The sequence below is a fragment of the Phoca vitulina genome, unplaced genomic scaffold, assembly GCF_004348235.1.
Source record: "Phoca vitulina isolate PV1807 unplaced genomic scaffold, GSC_HSeal_1.0 scaffold4, whole genome shotgun sequence".
NCBI lineage: Eukaryota > Metazoa > Chordata > Mammalia > Carnivora > Phocidae > Phoca > Phoca vitulina.
The window spans coordinates 27,556,622-27,579,891 of NW_022589707.1; the positions used below are offsets into that span (position 1 = coordinate 27,556,622).

General features: G+C 39.3%; 1 protein-coding gene across 1 annotated transcript in view; it reads right to left on the reverse strand.

The window, feature by feature from the left end:
• The window catches only part of MDFIC (MyoD family inhibitor domain containing), a 91,470-nt gene that overhangs the window by 11,104 nt on the left and 57,096 nt on the right, over positions 1-23,270 (reverse strand).

Below are 23,270 nucleotides of genomic sequence, written 5' to 3' on the forward strand. Positions count from 1 at the left end.
AGCTGAAGGCTGACACTTAACTGACTGAGCCACCCAGGCACCCTGATAGTTCCATTTTTAATTTTTGAACTACTTCCATACTGTTTTCAATAGTAGCTATACCAATTTACATTCCTAACCAACAGTGCGCAAGGGGTCTCTTTTCTCCACAACCTCAACACTTGTTATTTCGTGTCTTGTTGATACTAGCCAATCTGACAAGTGTGAGGTGGTATTTCATTGTGATGTTGATTTGCATTTCCCTGTTGATTAGTGGTGTTAAGCACCTTTCCATGGGACATGTTGACCATCTGCATATCATCTTTGGAAAAATATCTATTGAAATCTTCTGCCCATTTTAAATCAGATTGGTTTTTTTTGCTGTTGAGTTGTATGAATTCTCTCTATATTTTGGATATTAACCCCTCATTTGATACGTTTTACAAATATTCTCTCCCATTCGATAGCTTGTGATTTTGTTTTGTTGATGGATTCCTTTGCTGTGCAGAAGCCTTTTAGTTTGACGTAGTCATACTTGTTTATTCTAGGTTTGCTTTTGGTACCAAGTCTAAAAAATTGCCAGCAGAGTAGAAATCAAGGAGTAGCTTACTGCCTATATTTTCTTCTGAGTTTTATGGTTTCAGGTCTTATAGTCTTTAATCTATTTTGAGTTAACTTTTGTGTATGGTATACAATAGTGGTTCAGTTTCATTCTTTTGCACTTGGTTGTCTAGTTTTCCCAGTATCATTTACTGAAGAGTACTTCAAGTACTCTTTAGTACTGAAGAGTACTGAAAAGATACTTATCTTTTCAGTACTGAAAAGATACTTATCTTTTACTCATTGCATATTTCTTGGCTGTCAAAAATTAATTGACCATATATGCATGGGTTTATTTCTGGGCTCTCTATTCTGTTCCATTGATCCATGTGTTTGTTTTTATGCCAATACCATCATGCTATGATTACTACAGCTTCGTAATATAGATAAAAATCAGACAGTGTGATGCCTCTAGCTTTGTCGTTGTTTCTCAAGATTGCTTTGGCTATTCAGAGTCTTTTGTAATTCCAAATAAACTTTAGGATTGTTCTATTTCCATTAATGCCCTTGCCATTTTGATAGGGATTTCATTGAACCTGTCGATTGTTTTAGGTAGTATGGACATTTTAACAATATTCTTCCAGTGCATGAGCACAGAATATTTTCATACATGTTTGTCTTGTCTTCAGTTTCTTGCACGAATGTCTGGCAGTTTTCAGGGTACAAGTCTTTTACCTCCTGGGTTAAATTTATTCCTGGGTATTTTATTCTTTGAAGCAAATGTAAATGGGATTGTTTTCTTAATTTCTCTTTCTGATATTCTATTAGTATATAGAAATGCCACAGATTTTTCTTACTGATTTTGGATCCTGCAACTTCACTGAATTGGTTGATTAGGTCTAAACAGTTTTTTGTAGGAGTATATAGGGTTTTCTATACATATTATGTCATCTGCAAATAGTGATAGTTTTACTTCTTCCTTTCCAATTTGTATGTCTTCTATTTATTTTTCCTGCCTAATTGCTTGGGTCAGAATGTCTAATACTATGTTGAATAACAATGGTAAGAGTGGGCATCCTTGTCTTACTCCTGATCTTAGAGGAAAAGCTTTCAAGCTTTTTACCTTTGAGTATGATGTTAGCTGTGGGCTGGTCTAATATGGCTTTTGTTATATTAAGATATATTCCCTCCATACACAATTGTTGAGATTTTTAATCATAAATTTATGTTGAATTTTAACATAGTTTTTCTGCATCTATTGATGATTATATAATTTTTATCTTTCGTTTTATTAACATGGTGTATACATTGATTTGCAGATATTGAACCATCCTTGCATCCCTGGAATAAATCCTATTTGATCATAATGTATGTCTTTTAAATGAACTGCTGAATTTTGTTTGCTAATATTTTGTTGAGGATATTTGCATGTATGTTCATCAGGGAAACTGGCTTCTAATTTTCTTTCTTGTAGCATCCTTGTGTTGTTTTTGTATCAGGGTAATGTTGGTCTTATAAAATGAGTCTGGAAGTGTTTCCTCCTCTTCTATGTTTTTGGAAGAGTTTGAGAAGGATGGATATTACTATAAATGTTTGGTAAAATTCACCAGTGAAGTCATCTGGTCCTGACTTTGGTTTGTTGGGAGATTTTTGATTACTGATTCAATCTCCTTACTAGTAGTCAGTCTGTCCATATTTTCTATTTTATTATGACTCACTCTTGGTAGGTTTATGTTTCTGGGAATTTATTTCTTCTAGGTTGTCAAATTGGTTGGAATATAATTGTTCATAGTAGTGTCTTAAAATCTTTTGTATTTCTGGGATACCAGTTGTAATGTCTCCTCTTTCATTTATGATTTTGAGTCTGCTTTTTTTGTGTGTGAATTTAAAGGTTCACCAATTTTGCTTATCTTTTCAAAGAAACAACTCTTGGTTTCATTGATCATTTCTATTGTCTTTTAAGCCTCTATCTCATTTACTTACACTTGATCTTTGCTGCTTCTTCCTTCTACCAACTTTGGTCTTCATTTGTTTTCCTAATGCCTTGAGGTATAATGTTAGGTTGTTTTTAGATTTTTCTTATTTCTTGAGGTAGGTAGTTATCATTATGAACTTCCCTGGTAGAGCTGCTTTTGCTGTATCCATTATTTTTATGTTGTACTTTCATTGTCTCAGGGCATTTTTTGATTTCTCCTTTGACCCACTGGTTGTTCAATAGACTGTTGTTTAATTTCCACATATTTGTAAATTTTCCATTTTTCTTGTAATTGATTTCTAATTAAAGACAACTGTGGTTGGAAGAAATGCCTAATATGATTTCAACCTTCTTGAGTTGATTTAGTCTTATTTTGTGGCCTAACATGCTCTATCCTGGAGAAAATTCCATGTACACTTGTGAAGAATGTGTATTCTGTTACTTCTGGGTGTAATGTTCTGTGTATATTAAGTCCATCTGGTCTAATGAGCTGCTTAAGGACAATGTTTCCTTATTGATTTTTCTGTCTGGATGACCTATCTATTGATGAAAGTGGGGTATTAAAGTCCTGTTAGTACTGTTAGTATATTGCTATTTCTTCTTTTGGGTCTGTATTGTTAGTGTATTGCTATTTCTTCTTTTGGGTCTGTAAATATTTGCTTTACATAGTTAGGTGTTCCTATACGGGTAAATATTTAAAATGTTATATCCTTTTGTTGGATTGCCCCCTTTATCAGTATGTGATTATCTTGTCTCTTTTTATAGTCCTTGTTTTAAAGTCTATTTTGCCTGATCTAAATACACCTACTCCAGCTTTCTTTTGGTTTCCAATTTGCATGGAAGATCTTTTACCATCCCTTCACATTCAGTCTGTGTGACTTTACATCTGAAGTGGGTCTACTGTAGGGAGCACACAGATGAATCTTGTGTTTTCATTTAACCCTTTTAATAGAAGAATTTAGTCTATTTACATTTAAAGTAATTATTCATCGGCATGTACTTACTGCCATTTGTAAATTGGTTTTTTGGCTGTTTTGTAGCTCTTCTGTTTCTTCCTTTGTAACTTAAGATTTTCTGTAGTGGTATGATAAGATTAATCTTTTTCATATTTTGTGGGTGTATCTGCTATAGGTTTTTGCTTTGTGGTTAGTAAGAGGCTTACATATAATGACATTTCTAACAGTCTATTTTAAGTTTATAACTTGTTTTTTTAATTTTATTTTATTATGTTATGTTAATCACCATACATCATTAGTTTTTGATGCAGTGTTCCATGATTCATTGTTTGCATATAACACACAATACTCCATTCAATACGTGCCCTCTTTAATACCCATCACCAGGCTAACCCATCCCACTACCCCCCTCCTCTCTAGAACCCTCTGTTTCTCAGAGTCCATAGTCTCTCATGGTTCGTCTCCCATTCCGATACCCCCCCTTCATTTTTCCCTTCCTACTATTTTTTTTTTTTTAACATCTAATGTATTATTTGTTTCAGAGGTACATGCATTCTAAAGCTCTATATGTTTACTTCCCCCCCTTTTTTGATGTCACATTTTACATCTTTTTATCTTAACTACTTATTGTAGCTTTAGTTATTTTTACTACTTTTCTAACCTACATACTAACTTTATAAGTGATTAATCTGCCATGTTTACAACATTATTCTGAGTTTTACTATATATTTACTTTTACCATTGAGATTTATACTTTCATATGTGTTTCTGTTACTAATTAGTACCCTTTAACCTCAGTTGAATGAAGTCCCTTTAACATTTACTGTAAGGCAGGCTTAGCTTTTGTCTGTCTGAAAATGCTTTCTCTCTCCTGAAATCCAGAATGAAAACTATGCTGGAGAGTGTTCTTGGTTGTGAGGTTTTTTTCTTTCAGCACTTGAAATATATCGTGCCACTCCCTTCTGTCCCAAAAAGGTTCTGCTGAAAAATCTGAGGATAGTCTATTGGGGTTCCCTTGTACATATGTTGTTTTTCTCTTCCTGCTTTTAAGATTCTCTCCTCTTTAACTTTTGACATATTAATTATAATGTGTTTTGGTGTGTGTCTCTTTGGGTTCATTATATTTGGAAATCTCTCAGCCTCCTGTATCTGGATGTCTGTTTTCTTCACCAGGTTAGGAAAATTCTCACCCATTACTTCTTCAAATAACTTTTTTGCCCCTTTCTCTCTTTTCTCCTTCTGTGATCCCTTCAATGTGAATGTTGGTCCACTCGATGTCACATAACTTCCTTAAAGCTATCTTATCCATATTTTTTTCTTTCTGCTGCTCTGATGAGGTGAGTTCCATTGCCCTGTTTTTGAGTTCACTGATCCTTTCTTCTGCTTCAAATAGTCTGTTGTTGAATCCTTCTAGCATATTTTTCAGTTTGGTTTTGTATTCTTCAGCTCTGTGACTTCCATTTGGTAATTTCTTACATTTCTTTCTTCTCCCAAATTTGGTGAACTTCTTTAAAACCATTATTTTGAACTCTTTGTCAGGTAAACTTTTTCTTGGGTTTTGTCTTGTTCTTTCTTTTAAAACATATTCTTTATTCATTTTTCTTGACTCTCTATGTTGGCTCTTATGCATTAGATAAAACAGCCACCTTGCCCAGTGTGAAGGAGTAGAGTGGCTTTGTGTAGCAGATAAATCTTATTGTTCAACCCTATCCTAGCTCTTGGTTGTCTCTCAAACCTTTGTGATTGTCCAACAGCCTACTTTATTTTTAATGGCTCCCAGTGGTTGAAGAGTGTGCTAAAACTTATCAATGTCCCAAAAGGAAGGATCTCTGTCAGCACCTAGATTCAAACTGTTTAGAAGACAGACCCCTCCCTGCCAACAATAGCAGTTTTTAAAGTATGCAGCCCACTGCCTTCCAAGGCTAGACAATCTAGAGGTGTCCACTGGGTGGCAGTTACAAAAATCAGGGCAGCAGATGGGTATACAGGTTCCTTTTGGGAGGATACTGGTAATCTGGAACAAGGCAGAAGGAGAGCTTAAAGAAAGCATCCATAGGCCCGTGGAGTGCCTATCAATAGGTCCCTAGATATATGCCCCACCTGAAGCCTGCCCAAAGTCAAAGCTCATATTAAGCAAATAGGCCTCTCTTGCAGAAAACTAGGGGTATGTTTCAGTCTGCTATCTGTCCAATGCCCTAGGAGTGGCAGCTGGCCATGAACAGTCTCTCCTCTGTTAGTCTGTGGGACCCAGGAACACATGCCCTGCTGTCCACCAGAGCTAGACAATCAAATGGTGTCCCTGGGCAACCAGACACAGGTATAAGCTCATCTTCTCCCAAAGACAGTGGCATTCTAGACGACAAAGATAGTGCCCCCACTGTGAGATTTCTGGAGAGGATTAGAGTGGGTTAGTTGGAGGGATGCAGAGGGAAAGCAACCTCCCTAAGGTGGTACCTGCCAGCTTCAGTCCTCAGAGTACTTCGACGACCCCTAGATGTGTATTAAATTAGATGCCTGCCCCTCACTTGTTTATGTTTATGTTAAAAAGTATTTGCTTATCTTAAGGTTTAGGTCTAACCTCTCAATTAGCTGCCTCTATACTGAGGCATGGGGGTCCAAGAGCACAAGCCCATTAATAGCCTTTCCTCAGTTCAACATAGTCTTTTTTGGGTCTTAGATGAGCCCCCAAACTTCTAGCTTTGTAAACCAAGGGGGCTTGCATCCCTATCAGATGCAGTCTTAAAGGTTAGGGTGCTGAATGTGGGGTTCAAACCCTTTGCTCTTCAGGGAGAAGCTCCACGTTTTGAGTTCCCTCCTACTTGTAAATCACTGCGCCATAGTGAGCTTTATGGCAGGACAGCTTCTCAGCCTCTCCTGCTTGCTTTGGATGTGGGTTTTTTCTTTGCCCTATGTGAAGGGTTCCCACAGCTAGTTTTCAGGTTCTTTTCAGAAGAAATGGTTCCATATGTAGCTGTACATTTGGGGTGTCCATGGGAGGAGGTAAGTTCAGAATCTGACACTGCCATCTTGAACAAGCCCTCCCTCTATCAGATGCTTAGTCACCGGTTACTAGCCTGTAACTGAACACACAGGATGGGCCAGGTTACTTGTGACACAAGATCTTATGGGAGCAAACACACACAAAAAGAGAAGCTGACAGTGTTCACAGGGCTGGGATCAGGCACCCTCATTCTCCAAGCACTTGCACCTCTGCGATCCCAAGGGTCTCTCAGTTCCTATTGCTGCAAGCTCCTATGGAGGCAGAACTGCGACTCCAGCAGGGGGGACGGGCCTCCCACAGGCACGAATAGCCTTGCTTTGAGAAGGCCTAGTGACGTGCTCCCTGGTCCTGATAGAAGAGCCAGGCCCCAACCAAAGAGGCACAGCAGTCTGACAGACACTCCAGGCAAGATGAAGAGGCACAAGCCGAGTGAAATGAGACACCAAAGCACATTTCAAAGTAGTGCACAGGAGGTAAATCCTGTTATTTATGGAATTAATTTGTGAATCAATGATGGCATTATTACTCTTTCCACATCCCTCCCTCTCCACCCATGTTATCTATTAATACCATTTGGGTTTTGTTTTGTTTTTTTTTTTAAGCCTCAGATGAACAGGACAGCATGACATTGAAATTATAAGGTATAAATACCTCCACCTTAATTTAGTGTACAAACAATTTCGGAGCCAAGAAAATCCATGAACATGTTGTTTGCAAGTACTCTAATACTGACACACCTGGTTTTCTCATCCAATAAAAATTCTGTAGCCTTGTTATTATAAATGGTAGAAAAGAAGATAAAAAATAAAACCCCTCTTACTGCACTGCCTTTTTCTGCTCTGCACTTCATCAGCTGCCCCCACCCCCCCCCAGCTGAGGTTTCCGAGTCACAGCTCATTACCGAGGGTGACCGTTCAGGCCAGCAAATGCCAGAACGACTGGAAAAAATGCCACAAGTGTCTGTGGTGGTTGTCTGTCTGTCTGGTTTTGGTGAGGCTTCTAGCAACAAGGAAATGACATTCTTGGGGGCACAAAAACGTATTTTCTAAGTCTTGACTCTGTCACTAATTGGCTAGATGACCTTGAACACATCATTTCACTCACTGTCTATATGCACATAATGAAGGAGAAAATGATCTCCAAATTCTTTCCAGGCACTAAGTTTCTATGAAAGTCTAGCTCATGGTCTTTTCTTGGCCTTGAACAGAGCCATTATTTGGCGTCATTGATATTCAAAGGACAATGGAAAGTTAATTAATGCTGAATATGTGTCGGCCCCAAGTTGGCTAAGCCCCAGGAGCAGGTGGTCCCATGGTATGTGTTAGGTGAAGAGAAGGTAAAGGTGGCTCCAGCTAGTGGGGAGGTTATTCAAAGGCACACAGGCAAGAACAAGATAGTTTTAGAAATGCCAAGTGGCTCAACATTGTTAGGGCAGGGAAAACCAAAGAGAAAGCCTTCAATTTTCCATTTTGGAAAGGAGGAGGCAGGAACAGCATCAGTGATAATTATATGGTGTCAGGAGGGTCAGGTAAGGTGACTTTAAGGAATATAATGGGGGTCCTCGGATTAGTAGGAGTTGGTAAGACAACGGATGAGGCAATCATCGGAAGAGAAGAGTCAAGTATGACTCCCTAGTTTCTGGAGCCATTTACCAAGAAAGAAACATGGGAAGAAAAATAGTGTGGTTTAAAATACTTTGGGGAGGCACCTGGGTAGCTTGGATCTTTATCTTAGGGTTGTGAGTTCAAGCCCCACACTGGGCTCCATGCTGGCCATGGAAAGTACTCAAAGGAACCCACTTAAAAAAAAATAAGACATGGTAAGTCTGAAGATACTCAAATGAAATGTCAAAGAGGTGGCTGGAGACACTGGCCTAGAGCTTAAGAGACAGATAGATCCAGGGTAGGAAGTCACAGGTAGCTGAAATTCTTACAGTGAATAAAATTATTAAGTTGTCCAGGGAGAATGACATCATTTGAGAAAAGCTGAGAACTGAGGACTTACCAAGACGTAGAAACTCCAGGAAAGGGAGGTGAAACTGAGGACTTACCAAGGACGTAGAAACTCTAGGAAAGGGAGGAAAACTGAGGACTTACCAAGGACGTAGAAACTCCAGGAAAGGGAGGTGACATGGAAGCAAGAAAGAAAAAGATTTCAAGGAGATTGTGTCAAAGACTGTGCTTAGCCAGAGAAATTTCAGTGATGTGATAGGGATGAAAGTGAATAGCAGCGGGAAGGAGTAACTGAAAAATGAGGAAGTAGAGACGGCAAATGCAGATATCCTTTTAAGAAATCTATGCAGAGAAAGCATCTTCTCCCCCGGAGAGTGAAGGAAAGCTTCCGAGAATTTAAAGAGAGTGGCAACCGAATAGAACAGCCATTGTGGAAAATAGAGCAGGTCCGTGTAGTTCACTGCAATGTCCCAGTCCCCAAAAGGGTGCCTGCCCCTGAGCAAGCTCGCTAATGATTTGTTGAATGAATGAGGGGCACACCAAAGGTTTGCTGAGGGATTCTGAAAATCCAGTTGAGACCCAAGACCACACATGGATCATGATGGTGATTTTTATGGAGGGCCAGGTTTCCTCAGTAGTGCTCAGCTCCCTGGTACAGAGAGAAGTTGAAAAAGACAGTCTAGATTTTGGTTCTGAAAGGCAGGTATGCCGGGAGGACAGGGTCTCAAGCAAGTTAAGAGGTTCAGCAAGGGATCCAGGTATCAGTAAAGAAGACAATATTTGGGAGGCCAGATATATATAATGGGGTCAACTGGTGTTCAAGAGCCAGTATGTGCATATTTTTTAAAAATTATACTTTCAGTCAGAAGTAAGTAACCAATTTATCAAAAGCACTAGATTAAAAAATAGGACTGCTCTGTAGACTCTCTTACACAGGCCTGGGCACAGGGCAGATCCTTAAATACCTGTTGACGTCATGAAATTCATTTGTATGGCCTGAGACAGACATTACTTTGGGTTTTACTTCATCTTCTCCTGTCACTCCACAGAACACATTTTCCAGGAGCTATCTACCCACAGATGTTGAAAAGTTCTTTCTAAAATAACTACTCTTCTGTCATTCCAAAATGCAATTTCTGCATCCCTCACTGAGCATAATTATTAGGGAAAAAAATAAACTCCAGCTTCTAGTGTCAACTTTAAATTATGTTATGGGGATATTATTCCCCAAGAGGTCCAGTTCTTCCCATCTGATTTCCCAAGAGAACTCAGAGTAGAAATTTAGGCAAGTTTAATACGTCTTTGGAAAACTAGTATATTAATCCATTGTGCTCTTTTCTTTCAATTATCTTCACATTTCCCCCCCAATTCCTGGATTTCTCAATCTTCGAGGATACAACTACTCTTTATTTGTATGAATATTTTCCCTTTCAGAGAAAGGAATATCATTAATTTCCCTGAGCAAACTGTTTTCTAATTATTCCATTTTATTCTTCTAATTGCCTCCTCTACCTACCTGAGCCAACTTCCACCACCTTCCATTTTTGCTTCGGTTGAGTGTACAAGAAGTAGGGAAGTCAATACTAACTACCAGGGTCCTGTGCCGGGAAGAGGGCCTGAAGCCACACTAATCCCTTAGGAAGAGTTGCCTGAGACCCCGGAAACAAAATTTTCACCACGTTGTTGACTTTTGATATATTTCTTCTGTTTTCTCCTGTATTTTTATGGAGAGTTAAATTAAGATTACCCAAACTATGGCACGCAAAACCACAGAAATAATTTTCTCCATGCTTCTGTATCCTGATATTGCTGACTATACTGTGGTTAAAAAGAAGTAATTTTACAAAAGTATGCATGAAAAGGTAAACGTGAGAACGGTTACTTGGGAATTTACTATCTAACAGTTTCTTAAGGTGGAAATTTGGATATGTCTTTTATAAAGCTTATTTCAATTTCATATGAGCAAAAAAAAAAAAAAAAAGCTATTAAAAAAAGTGTTCTCTGCATTATGAAAACTACACCCGGAAATGTAAGGTTACAAAGGAAATTACACTACAAAGAATGCTTAGGATGTAGCAAAGCAGGGTAGAGCAGGTATTGGTTTTTTTGCGTGTCACAGACAAAATATTTTTGAATGTGTAAAGTAAAAACGATTTCAAAGGAAACCAATTATGTTGAAAAAGTTATTAAAAGTTGAGGTAGAATAAAAATATTATAAGTATGTGCTTTTTCTCACACGTCAATAACAAGATTCTGTGGTGATCTGATAACTACCATAATTTTACAGTAGTGATTAGCATAAACAACATTTCAGGATTTCTGCAACAATAATAGGACATGAAAATATCAGTGACAAAGTCAGAGGTACTACTCATGCTACTGAAGTTTAGCATTTCCTTCAATTATAAATGGAAATAATAGATACCACGTATAGAAGGTAAGGAAATGAAGTTGTTGTTTTTTCTCTCAAAGTCACGGACCATTCCCAAAGCTAAGAACCCCTCAACTGGAGGATCCTAAGTGAATCTTTCAAAAAGCTTCCTAATGTATTCAACTTAAACCTTCTATATAAGAAAAAATTTTACTTTGCGAGAATTTTTCAGAAATAAGGCAAATTCATACCATCAGCTCCCCCTCTATCCCTTTTATACTATACTGAGAGTTATACAGATTAATTATAAAAGGTCCTCAAAAACTGTACTAATTTAACACTATATATTGGTATTAAAATTAGTGAAAACATTTCCAAGAGAAACTGTATACATTTCTGTTACTTCAATTGATTTTTTAAAATTACATTCTCAAATGACCCTACCTAACTCCAACAGTGAAGCAACTATGTATTCTGAAAGACATCAACTCAAATATCACGAGAGTTTAATTCATTGTTTAAAAAATCTTGGGTCTTAGCTTAAAAGAAATAGTCCTGAAAATCTCCATGTACCCATACTCACAAACATACAAGCTAAGAATACTTATTGGAAAATAACATTAAATCATCACTATTGAAAATGTCATGAATCACTGTCATTTGGGTTCCTCTAAACTGCAATAAATTGTTCAATGAAATCATGCAAAATTTCTGAGTCAGGAGGGAGAGAAAGTAAGAAAAAGAGAAAAATGAGGGAAGAGACAGATTGGGGTGGGGGGGATGAGAAAGACAGGCAGATGGACAGAGATATGGAAGGTATACTTTGGAGCAACAACCAAAATGAGCCAAAACTTGGCTTGCAGGCCAGATCTGCAAAGATAGAAGCTTCCCTAGGGACAAAACAGACCTATTCCTAGAGATGAAGGACACCCTTTTGTTCCTGTTCCAAATTAATTTCCCCCCAAAATTACAATTCTCTATTCTTAAACATTTTAGTGTGTATTTAACCAGTGAAACAATAGATCTTTTGAGTATAAAGAGATGATGGTGGGGGCAAACAAAGGAAAGAACTGAAAGAACATAGTAAAATATGGGGCAAAAAAACCCAGGAAATTTATGAAAGCACCAAGACAAAAAATATAGTATCATCAAAAACGGTTTTAGTTGAAGTCAAAGGAACATGAATATAACCCAGTTAAACTTAACATTTTGAATTTTCTTTTTTCCAGATCATCAGTGGGCAGACCACATGATATTTGGACATAAATTAAGGTATGGATCACACATCAGGATTATCTTCAGTTCATTAGCTTATTTAAATTTATTCTTCAAACCTCAGAAACTGAACTGATTTTTTTTTTTTTTTTTACAATGTAAATACTGTAGCTAAATTTTAGGCTAAATTTATCGTGACCATCTGAGATAAAGTTTTGCTGTAACTGGTCACCTCCGATATGCGAAGACAAAAATTATATCCAATGAGCAATACTTTGGTACTATTTTCCCTCTGTATATTTCACAAACTGCAAGAGACTCATGAGTCATCAGCCAGTTTTTGTCAGAAGATTCAAAACATCCTGCACATTCTGTATCTTTTCCCAAAAACTTCCTCCTTTGAGAATTGTAGTATTACGCAGTGTCTAGTGCTATTATTGTAACTATGAAATAATTTTTTGAAGTCCCTCTAAAACGAATGGAAACTTTTATCATAATTAACATCATTCCAAATGATAAAATATTTTCTTAAAATGGGAGGTTTCCAAAACTGTAAGTCCATGCCAAATCCTACTGGCCATCTGAGGGATATCCGGCTAAATAAATGTATAGGGCCTGCTGTATGTATTATAGTGCTTATATGTAGGAGGCACTTTCTAAGATCACCTTTAAAGCATGGCTGCTTTAACACTCTAAAACCGGTGAAGGATATAATATAGATACAGATATCAATAACTACAACCTAAGGCATTTTGTAACATCTCCTCCTCTCTCTCCTACTCCAGGACATCCTGCTCTCACCTTAAGTAACTCATTACCAGTAACACAGTATCTCCCATTTCTAAAAACATTCCCCTTCAGCAAAATTCCTTGAACCAGAGTAGCCTAGACTTGCCATCTTTAATTCTTCTCTTTTGAACCAACTTCAATCAGACTTTTGTCCCCATCACAACACCAAAAGTATGAAGGTCACCAATGACCTTCACAGGACAATGTCAAGGGTTACCTCTCACTCATCCTTTTGGATTTCTCAGTTGCATTTGACTCTTGAAACACTTTGTTCACTTGGTTTCCAAGCTGTCCCTCTTTCATGGTGCCTTCTCCATCACCAGTTACTCATCCTTCTTCTTTTTTTTTAAATGGTTCCTCTTCCTTTTCTGACCTCTCTATATTGGAGTAGTCCAGGGCTCCTGCATCCCGAGCAGTGGTTCTTAACTCTGCATGCATACTGAAATCCTGTGGGGAGCTTCTAAAGGAGACTGATAACTTAGCCACCCCTACTGCATTTCAAATGAATTAGAATCTCTGGGGACAAAGCCCAGAGAGTAGTAATCTACTTCCTACTCCTTTGGCCCAGAAGCTCTTACTCCAAATACTCAGGGCCAGGATGGAGAACCCCAGCCCTAGGGAGTGCCCTCCACCGAACATTCTATACCTTGATGACTCATAAAATATATCTCAGGCTGCAGACCATTCCTCTGAATTCCAGACTCCTCCTTTCACATCACCACTTAAATAAAGGGTATCTCAATCCACGTCCATGACCAAAATCCTTACCTTCCTCCACCAACAAAACCCTGTTCTTCCTGTAGCCTTCTCATCTCCATTAATGACAACTCATTACTTTAGACTGTTTCGACCAAAAAACTTGGGAATCATCCTTAAATTTTGTCTCTCACACTGAAATCTCATCATTCAGTAAATCTTACCCTGCCTTCAAAATACATTCCAGTGTAACATCTCCCCACCTCCACCGCTGCTGCCCTGATCCAACCCAGCCATCTTCCATCTGACTTCTTGCAAGAGGCACACAGCAGGCTTCCATCTTCGGCCCTCATGTGCCTGTAGTGGACTCTCAGCCCCAGAAGCAGGTCATGTTTAAGAATGGTAAGTTAGATCATGTCCTTCATCTGTTCAAAATCCTTACACTAGCTCTTCAGCATCCCCCCTCACTATTCAAATGTCTTAGAGACATTTGATCTTAGAGTAAGAGGTCTGAAGGTGCCCAATGTCTTTACTTCTAGGAACAACACAAGAGGTAACAGGATTCCATTACCATCTTTCTTAAAAACTTGAGGAAAAGAATCACATCTTTTGTCAGATTCTCAAGCCCATGAACCAAAAATGAATCACTGTGTAAGAGACCATCATAATCAATATTCCAATTTATTATAGGTTAGGTCTTAACCTTTTCAAGCTTTTGCTTGCAACACTAATTCAGTCAAGAGTAGGCCATATTAAAAGATAAATTTACTTTAAATATATTTTAATATTAACCTGTCTTCTATTTTTCTGGATTATATAGTAGTTTCCTTACTCATTGTTCCTATACTTCTCTTGTAACTAACTCTTTAACTGGTTTTTTTACTTGTTGATGTTATTTCCTTTCTTATACTATACACACACACACACACACACATATATACATATATAAGCTATGATTTAAATTCAATTCTAAAGTATAAGAAGCTCTAAACGTCCATCAACTTGTGGTCCAAAATACAACAGTCAGAAATGTGGAATTCAGAATCCTAACTGCCCACCCTGTCAATGGCTTCCATTCAAATGCCAGTTAGTGTTCCTGGAATGAGGTAGGAGTGGGGGCTTGAGATAGGCTTTTAATCACTTGAAGTTAATTTCCTCTTATGCAGTCCTTCCACAGAAGTTACTCAGAAGGCTTCTAAGATTAATCAACCACACAACAGAGTAGAGTCATCTAGGTTAACAATTCAGTAAATGCTTCTCTGGTGGCTCAATTCTCTTCTTTGGTGATGGATATACAACCACACAATTCAGTATCATTGAACTCAAGAGTTGAACTCTGAAGAACCTATATGCCAGCTTGTCAAGAAGTTAATTACCTTTTTATATATTCAAACTTTTCCTCTCTCCTAGATCCTTTCCATCGAAATGTAACACATTCAAAGCTTTCCCATCTTAAAACGAAAGAATACCTAACAAAACAACCTCCCTGGAGCCACACTTCCACCCTGGACTTTAGCCTTTCTAGAACTATTGTTATCAGTGAGTTTCCTCAACATTCCACAACCCACATCATTCAGGCTTCTCCATGAAAATGGCTCTAAATTAGGTCACCAAATGATATCCACAATGAAATCCAACAGAATTATTTCAGTATTCATCCTGCTGAACCCGTCAATTATCCGGTGCAGTCCTTTTCCTAAAACATTCTTTCCATGACACTACCCTTTCCAATTTTTTTTTTCCTCAGCAAGATAATCGTCCTCCTCTCTTTGCCTCTGACCTCTCCCGTAGGTTATCTTATCAGGGTCTTGGCCTCACTCTGACTTACTCCATTGGACATCACCTGTGGAGAAAAGTCTGAACTTTCCATGGGATTGTCTCCTAAACACGCAAGCTGAACTCCCATTCCCAGCCCACCAAGCTGGCTGGCCTCCAGTGATCCCTGAGTCACTTAGTTTTCAGCCATCTGATCGTTTCTCTTAAATCTCTTGAGAAAACTCATCCAAATTCACAGTTTCAAATATTCTCTCTACAAGAATATAAATTAGCATACCTGGTTCTAACTCCTCCCAAGCTCCAAGTCTGTATTTCCAAATGCTCTTGGATTGTATATCATTATTTGAAAGCGACAAGGTCTAAAACTCAACTCCTGGTCCTCCTCAAACTACACTGAGCTATTCATGATTTCCTAATTTCTATTCATTTTCCCAACTAATTGAACTAGAAAATTAAGGACAGTCCCAATCAGGATGGATGTCTGACTGCAGTTCAGTTCTATTCACTTTTAACCCTGGGCTGGGACCCAGCACTTAATCCTGAAACCCTAAAGAAAATCTCAGGTTCTCATTGCTCACATTCAGCACAAGTCACGGGGCTGAAAATAAAGTTTCATCCTAGAGCAGCCTGGCTGCTGTACCTACTTAGTGCTGTCTCACATATTAAAACACCACTGAAACTTTTCACTACGAATGCAAAAATCAAAACGATGGTGTATTAATAGGGTTGTGAGATTTATTCAGTTTTTCCATTTAGCCTATTATTTTGAAGCTGGGTTTCTAAATAGTCTCTTCACTCTGCCACCCCACACCCCAGAGCTTCCTGGCCAATCTATCTGTATCTCCATTGTTTTATTTCCTCCCCACCCACCTCCTGAGTGAATGCTAAGTTAATTTAAATTGTTCGAGCAGTGGTCTAAGCCACTTGTCTACAAAAGCCCAAGGTAAAGGAGGTGAAATCCATACCTATGATGGCTTCTCTCTTCTTTCACTTGGCCTGCAAAGCCGTCAGCTCTTTTAAAGAAACCATCTGAGGTGTTTCAAATGTTAAATTGTATGTATTTCAGGACCTTATAAAATCTTTTCTGTGCTCCTCATCAGACTGATGAGTATGAGAATAATTTACTCCAGCACATAAAGTATAGAGTTAACCTATTTTCCTAAACTCTAAAGGAAGTGTGTTTAAATATTTGCATTTGGTCCTAAAGACACACTTACCATTTATAAATACTTTGGATAGATAATTTTAAAAAACAGCTGACTAAATATCTCAAGTGAGTAAAAATGATTTATATGTGCGGAATGATTTATACTTTGACACCGTCAACTTTGGTCAGGCCTTCTTTCCTCACACACCCATCTCCCTGTGTTACTATTGTTCCATTTAGTTTGTTAGTTGAGCAGTAAAATTTACTAAAAGCCTGTTTTCCACTGGACTGGCAAATACTGCCTCAGAAAGCAGAATCCTAAACCTTTCTCCCACACGATCATTTTGACATTGGAATGGAAGGCACTGTGCCTGAGAAAACAGCACCAAACAAAACATCATCCAAGCAAATTAAGTATTTTGAGGAATGCGGCGACATAGCTTGCCAAAGCCACAGAAAGTTTGTTTCTGGAAGCTCAGATTATGACACTATGGTCATATCATGAAATCCTATTATTCGTCCACTAAAATACTTGTATTTCTATAATTACAGGCAAAACTGACGTCTTTATGGGGGAAAATGAATGTAAGATTTTATAATATGTAATTGAGAATGAACAATTCAATTTGAATTTTACCTTTTTTTTTCTGGTTTTAGGAGTTGGGAACATGGTGTTGACTGAAAACCTCAAGGAATGAGGAGGAAACGATGGAGGTGAGAGGCAAAAGTTCTGAGTTCCAGTCCTGCCTCAGTGGAGTTTCTTTTCGCCTCTCTCTGACCTCAGATCTTTGCACTCCTATGGCTCCACATTCTCTTCCCTTGAGGATTTCGGCTGGTCTGAGGTTTCAACCACAATGTCTGCGGAATGTTAAAGAACAAGTACCTGTGTTCTCAGGTTTATACTCCTTACTTGCTTCAGCATTGACTGAATATTTATTACAAGCCAGACTCCGGGCTTTGCTGGAAATGAGAAGAGTAAGACAAAGGCTTTGCCTTCGGTAAGATTAGGTTTTAGTGCAGGAAGACAGATAAACTTCAGTATCACTGTGTACGTGGAAGGTGCTATGGGGACACGGAAGAGGGCCAGTTAGCTCAAAACTGGGCATCAGTAGATGATGCCCAAGTTGAGTTCTGAAAAAAATGTGCACAGGTCAAAAAGGCAAAGAAAATTATGAGAACATTCCAGGCTGAGGGGAGAGAAGCAGCAAGGGCATTTAGTTGTGCCACTTGATTTCTATTCATTTTCCCAACTAATTGAACTAGAAATCACTGCAGTAAAGGCATACTTTCAAACACACCGAGTGAAATCAAGGTTTGCAGATGGTGAGGAGGGTAGGGGAAGTCAAGGAAGGGTGGGGGGGGGCAGGACCTGTCTGATCACCTTGTGAGCTTTTCACACTGTCATGCTCGGTTATGCTAAATCCCCTTTGAAGGCTGTGTGCCCCCACCCAGACTCTCCCAGGCACGCCTCCGCTCCTACTGACACTGCCATGCCCTGTCCCTCTCCTGTATACAGTGAAAAACTACTACATTATGAATAATACAAGGGGAAATACACCGGAAAAGGGGAGGAGGCGGAGTCTAAAAAGGTAGGAAGCCAACAAAATAGAAGAAAGGGAAGCAGAGAGAACCAGTAAAATTTGAAGATTGGGCTTAGGTCCATCCAAAGGCTTCCTAGAGCTTGGTAGCATCCCAGCTCCACAAGTCTAAAGTAATTCATCATGTCACATACGGCCACAGTTACTTCTAACATACAAAAGGAAGGTAAAGGCAGTCTGTGGGTGGGTGTTTACTGGGTAGCCACCCTGAACAGGTAAGAAGGCATCTGGTTTTAAAAAATTGCAACCACCGGGGCACCTGGGTGGCTCAGTCGTTAAGCGTCTGCCTTCGGCTCAGGTCATGATCCCAGGGTCCTGGGATCGAGTCCCACATCGGGCTCCCTGCTCAGCGGGAAGCCTGCTTCTCCCTCTCCCACTCCCCCTGCTTGTGTTCCTGTTCTCGCTGTCTCTCTCTGTCAAATAAATAAATAAAATCTTTAAAAAAAAAAAAATTGCAACCATGGAATTTCTGCATTAGGAAAAGAATTTTTTTTTTTTTTAAGAAATGCACACTGGATATAAAATGGTGTCCTTCTTAAAGGTTCAGAGGCACAGAACATCCGAGGGGTGCTGTGGATTTGCCCTTTGTCACATTTCCAGTCTTATTGCTCCTAATTCAGCTTTGACAACAGTGAAATACTGAGGGTTCTCTGAACGAAACACAGTAATTCATAACACCCCTTCAGCCTTGAATGTGTCCCCCTACCCTCACTAGCTACTGAGTCTCCATCCAGGTACTGCTTTCTCGAGGAAGTTAGCATTCTTAAGGAACTCGCAGGGTTAAGTGTCACTGCTGTCGCTGTCATCATTATCAAATACTTCATCTGGGCCAGACTGCTGTTCTAACTCCAAGGAATTCCATAGCAACTCCTCTTTACAACAATCCTATTAAGTAGGTACGAATAACATCCTCGTTTCACACTTAAGACACTGAGGCATAAAGCCTACCCAAGGACGCATCACAGGACAGTGGTGAAGTCAACATTTGAACCCAAGCAGACTGGTTCCAGCGTCTGTGCTCTAATCACTAGGCCACACAGCATCTGTGTGATTAAAAATGAGACGGATCCAGGGCGCCTGGGTGGCTCAGTTAGTTAAGCGTCTGCCTTCAGCTCAGGTCATGATCCTGGGGTCCTGGGATCCAGCCCCGCATTGGGCTCCCTGCTCAGCCGGGAGTCTGCTTCTCCCTCTGTAACCTTCCCCTTGCTTGTGCTCTCTAATAAATAAAATCTTAAAAAAAAAAAAAAAAAAAAAGATTCTAGGTACTGCGCTATCCACAAGGCTCTAGACTGTCTGATTCAACATTTACGCTCAATGAGCTTCTGGAGCTGGAGATGTACAAATGATGGCACATTAACCCAAAAGGTACAAAGTCTGTTTTAAAAACATCTTTGCTGAAAATTTTTACACAAATATAGAGCTGTAACTGGCACACCTGAAATGTTAGGATTTACAGTTCCTACGATAAGAAAAGTGTTTCGCGTCTAATGAAAACCCTTGGCAATTTGAATATTATATGATACTAAATTATACTATAATTATTTCAAAGGTCAAGCATCTTAAACATTTAGTCTTAAAACTCTCCACCTGGGTGATGCAATCAGAAAATTAAAGTATGTATGAAAATATTTAATTATACAAAACAAGTAGAAATCTACCTATTTAATAACCTTTAAATAAAAGGTACAATATTTTCCAACATGGGTATTGCATAAAAGGAAATTTTTAAAATAACATTTTTTAATGAATATGAGTACAGATTTTATTTTCCAGTGCTAGTTTTGAAGGAAGAGTAGGATAAAGGTGTGTGAAATAAAACACTATCACTTACTAACTGGCAGGAAACTCTGTGTGAAGCTACTGTTCTGGGCACCACACTAAATTAAACAAAACGGACTCATCTGAGTCCAGCCTCTTCAGGAATTTACAGTCTGGTAGGAAAGGAAAACAAGAATAGGGCAAAAGTGTGCAAATTCTTTTGAAAGTTTTAGTAGAAAAGGCTTCTAGAAGGCAAATGTATACGAAGATCCCTGCCTGACCTTCACAGGTAACCCGGTCAACACTAGGATGCAGTGCTGGAATGAGCAGTGATTACCTTTACCTTAGGGAACTCTAGTGAGGCAAAATATCAGGGCTTATGAGCATAGACTGTGGATCCAGAATGTCTGGGGCTGAATCTCATTTCTACCACATACCAACTGATGTCAGCGGGTTCACCTGACCTGTCTGTGCCTCAGTTTCCTCATTTACAATGAGATCATGTGAGGGCAGCAGGAACACAGAATGAACTAACTCACGAATCAACATAGCTTAAAAAAGAGCATTCAAGCCGTACCCAACCCACAGTTAGAGCTTAAAAGATCTTGCCAACACACGGACTCAATTAAGGGGTGGGGTCAGTCTTCAGCTCTGTGTAAGCAAGGGGCCCCCATCTTAGGGTTTTTCCAAACTTGGTCAGCAAAGAGGCCCCTACTTCTCTTAAGCAAAATGAAATAGTAAAATATTTAATTCCATCATCTGAGCCAGAAAAATGCCCCTCTACTTGTCATTCTTATTTATGTGCAACACAAAAACAACCACAAGCCCCGGTTGTCCAGAAAAAACACACACTGTCAAACTGTGGTTAGCTGATTTGAGGTTTAGGGTGAATATGACTTTGCTACCCATTTGCTCATTTTACTGTGAGAGGAACAGACATAGACAATAAAGACTGAAGAAAATGAAAAACAAAAAAACAAAACCGAGAAAACTATTAAGCTCCTCCTTATTTTTTGAATAATTTTTATCCATTTTTATTCATGTCCTAAATCAAGCCTGTCCAAGACCTACCGTTGTGACCTACAGACCTCCTGAAATCCAGATGCCATCCCTGTGCATCAAATCCATCCCTGCCCTTGCCCTGTCCCACTCAGCAAGTATTACAGTTCTGCTCAGCCTGGAATCCCATATTCTGTTGAGCAAGAAACATGCCGGGCAACGGAGCGGTTTTGCTGTGAGGACAGAATCACAGAATCCGGGAACACAAGCTAACTTGGAAGATTTCTCCTCCAAACAGTTTTATAGAGAAAGCAGACCCAGAGAAACCCGAGTCGCCCAGCAAGCTTGCTGGCCACGCTCACAACATTGGTTCTTCCACTTGCCATCTGCCCTGTCTGTCCCTTTTTGTTTAGCTACAGCACCATTCAGAGAAGAAACCTAACTTCAAAACTGAAACTCAGGGCTCAACTTTAAATAGCATCAAAAAGCATGAGGATACCTAATTTGGACACGATATGAACTGGGACAAGGAAATTTTCATCTGGATTTGAGCAATCACAACACCAGGAACATACAATCAGCTAAGTTTTATAGCCTCACAGCCAAGTTCTGGATAGGACACTCTACAATATATTTAGGTCTCTTCGTTTATGTTTCATATGACTCATACCCCCAGCCCAATCTGGGAAAGATTTTGTGATAAAGAGCAGGATTGTCCTTAATCCTTATCCCCGTCGCACACTCACAGGACTGAATGAGATGGAGACAGAGGGGGAGACTAGAACTCTTTCAACACTACTGATTTTCCTCTTCCTTTGTAGGTTACTTAGGAAGCTGCATTCCTGGGGCGCCTGGGTGGCCCTGTCGGTTAAGCGGCTGACTCTTGATTTCAGCTGAGGTCATGGTCTTGGGGTCGTGGGATTGAGCCCCGTGTCAGGCTCCATGCTGGGCATGGAGCCTGCTTAAGACACACCCTCTTCCCCCCTCCCCCCACTCACACTCTCTCCCTCCCTCCAATAAATAAATAAAAATCTTTTTAAGATTTTTTAGGCAAAAAAAAGGAAGCTGCATTCTTCCACCAGAAATAATTTCAGACATGGTATTAGAAATAAGAAAATAATGAAAATTTTTCTAAAAATTCTATAAGATATTTCAAGTTGGGCTGATATGCACCTTTCCGGTTGGATTGAGAGACCATTCTTTAAAATAAGTAAATATTAAATGGCAAATAAGAGGTTAAGGCTGTAATAAGTAAATTCAAATGTATAAAACAAGTAGATTTCAATTATTTCACCCAATCACCTAGAAGCAAAGATACTCTAAAGAAAATTGCATTGCCTTCCCAACTCCTTGGAGAGCCAGTTTAGTTAACAGCCTACCTCTGCTTCAGAGATGACCATACAGCTTACATGTCAAACTCATTTTAAAGTGTCAATCATGTCCCTTTCAATCTAATTAGTTTGGAAAGTAGTGTCACTGACCTAGAACTATGCAGACCATTTATTATCATATCATTTGATCAACCTAACACTTTACCTCAGTTGAGTTTGAGACACCTGTAGCCAAAATGCAATATCCCTTCTTCCCACTCATTACTGGTAACTCTCGATACAATTTCCTATTTACAACTCAATTTATCTCTATGAATAAGCATGGCCAACTTCACAGAAGCATTGACAGAATTTGCCTTATTTAAGATTTTATGGTAATTAAAATTGAAAGGTAAGGGGAACAAGAAAAAAAATCAGATATACCTGAACTAGCGGGTGGAAAGATCTATCTACACCTATATTTAGAAAACAGATTTGAGTTTTGGGATCCCAAGAACTGCTAAAGGAGAGCAAAGAGGAAGAACAGAGGAACATGGATGGGCTGGCAGACATCTGGGACCTTATACACGATAGGGAGACTATTCTTTTTTAAAAAAATATATAGGAGCGCCTGGGTGGCGCAGTCATTAAGCACTTGTCTTCGGCTCAGGTCCTGATCCCAGAGTCCTGGGATCGAGCCCCACATCGGGCTCCCTGCTCCGTGGGAAGCCTGCTTCTCCCTCTCCTACTCCCCATGCTTGTGTTCCCTCTCTCACTGTATTTCTCTGTCAAATAAATAAAATCTTTAAAAAAAAGTAAAATAGAATAAAAAATAAAAATATATATAATATGGCAAGCTATTTTTATAAAAGGAGTCTGTGGGTTATAAACCTGTTGTCATCAGATGAGTTTGTGTTGTAATAAAGAAAACCTTTCTCAGGTTCATAGTATTTAACCTGACTTTGACCTGGCCAAGGGCAGGATGAAGCCGAACTGAAGACATAGTAACTAGCTCCTGAGAGGTCAGAGAATACCCCTGTACCTCCATGGGAGAAGCTAAAGGCCAGAGCACAATGAGCTGGGGGGCGGGGGGGGGGGGGGGGGGGGGGGGGGGAGTGGCAGCACAGCTGGCTGGAAGATGCGAGCCAGTGAAGCAACAGAGATCACCTGGCCCACTCTCTGGCAAGAATATGACAATCGCCAAATCT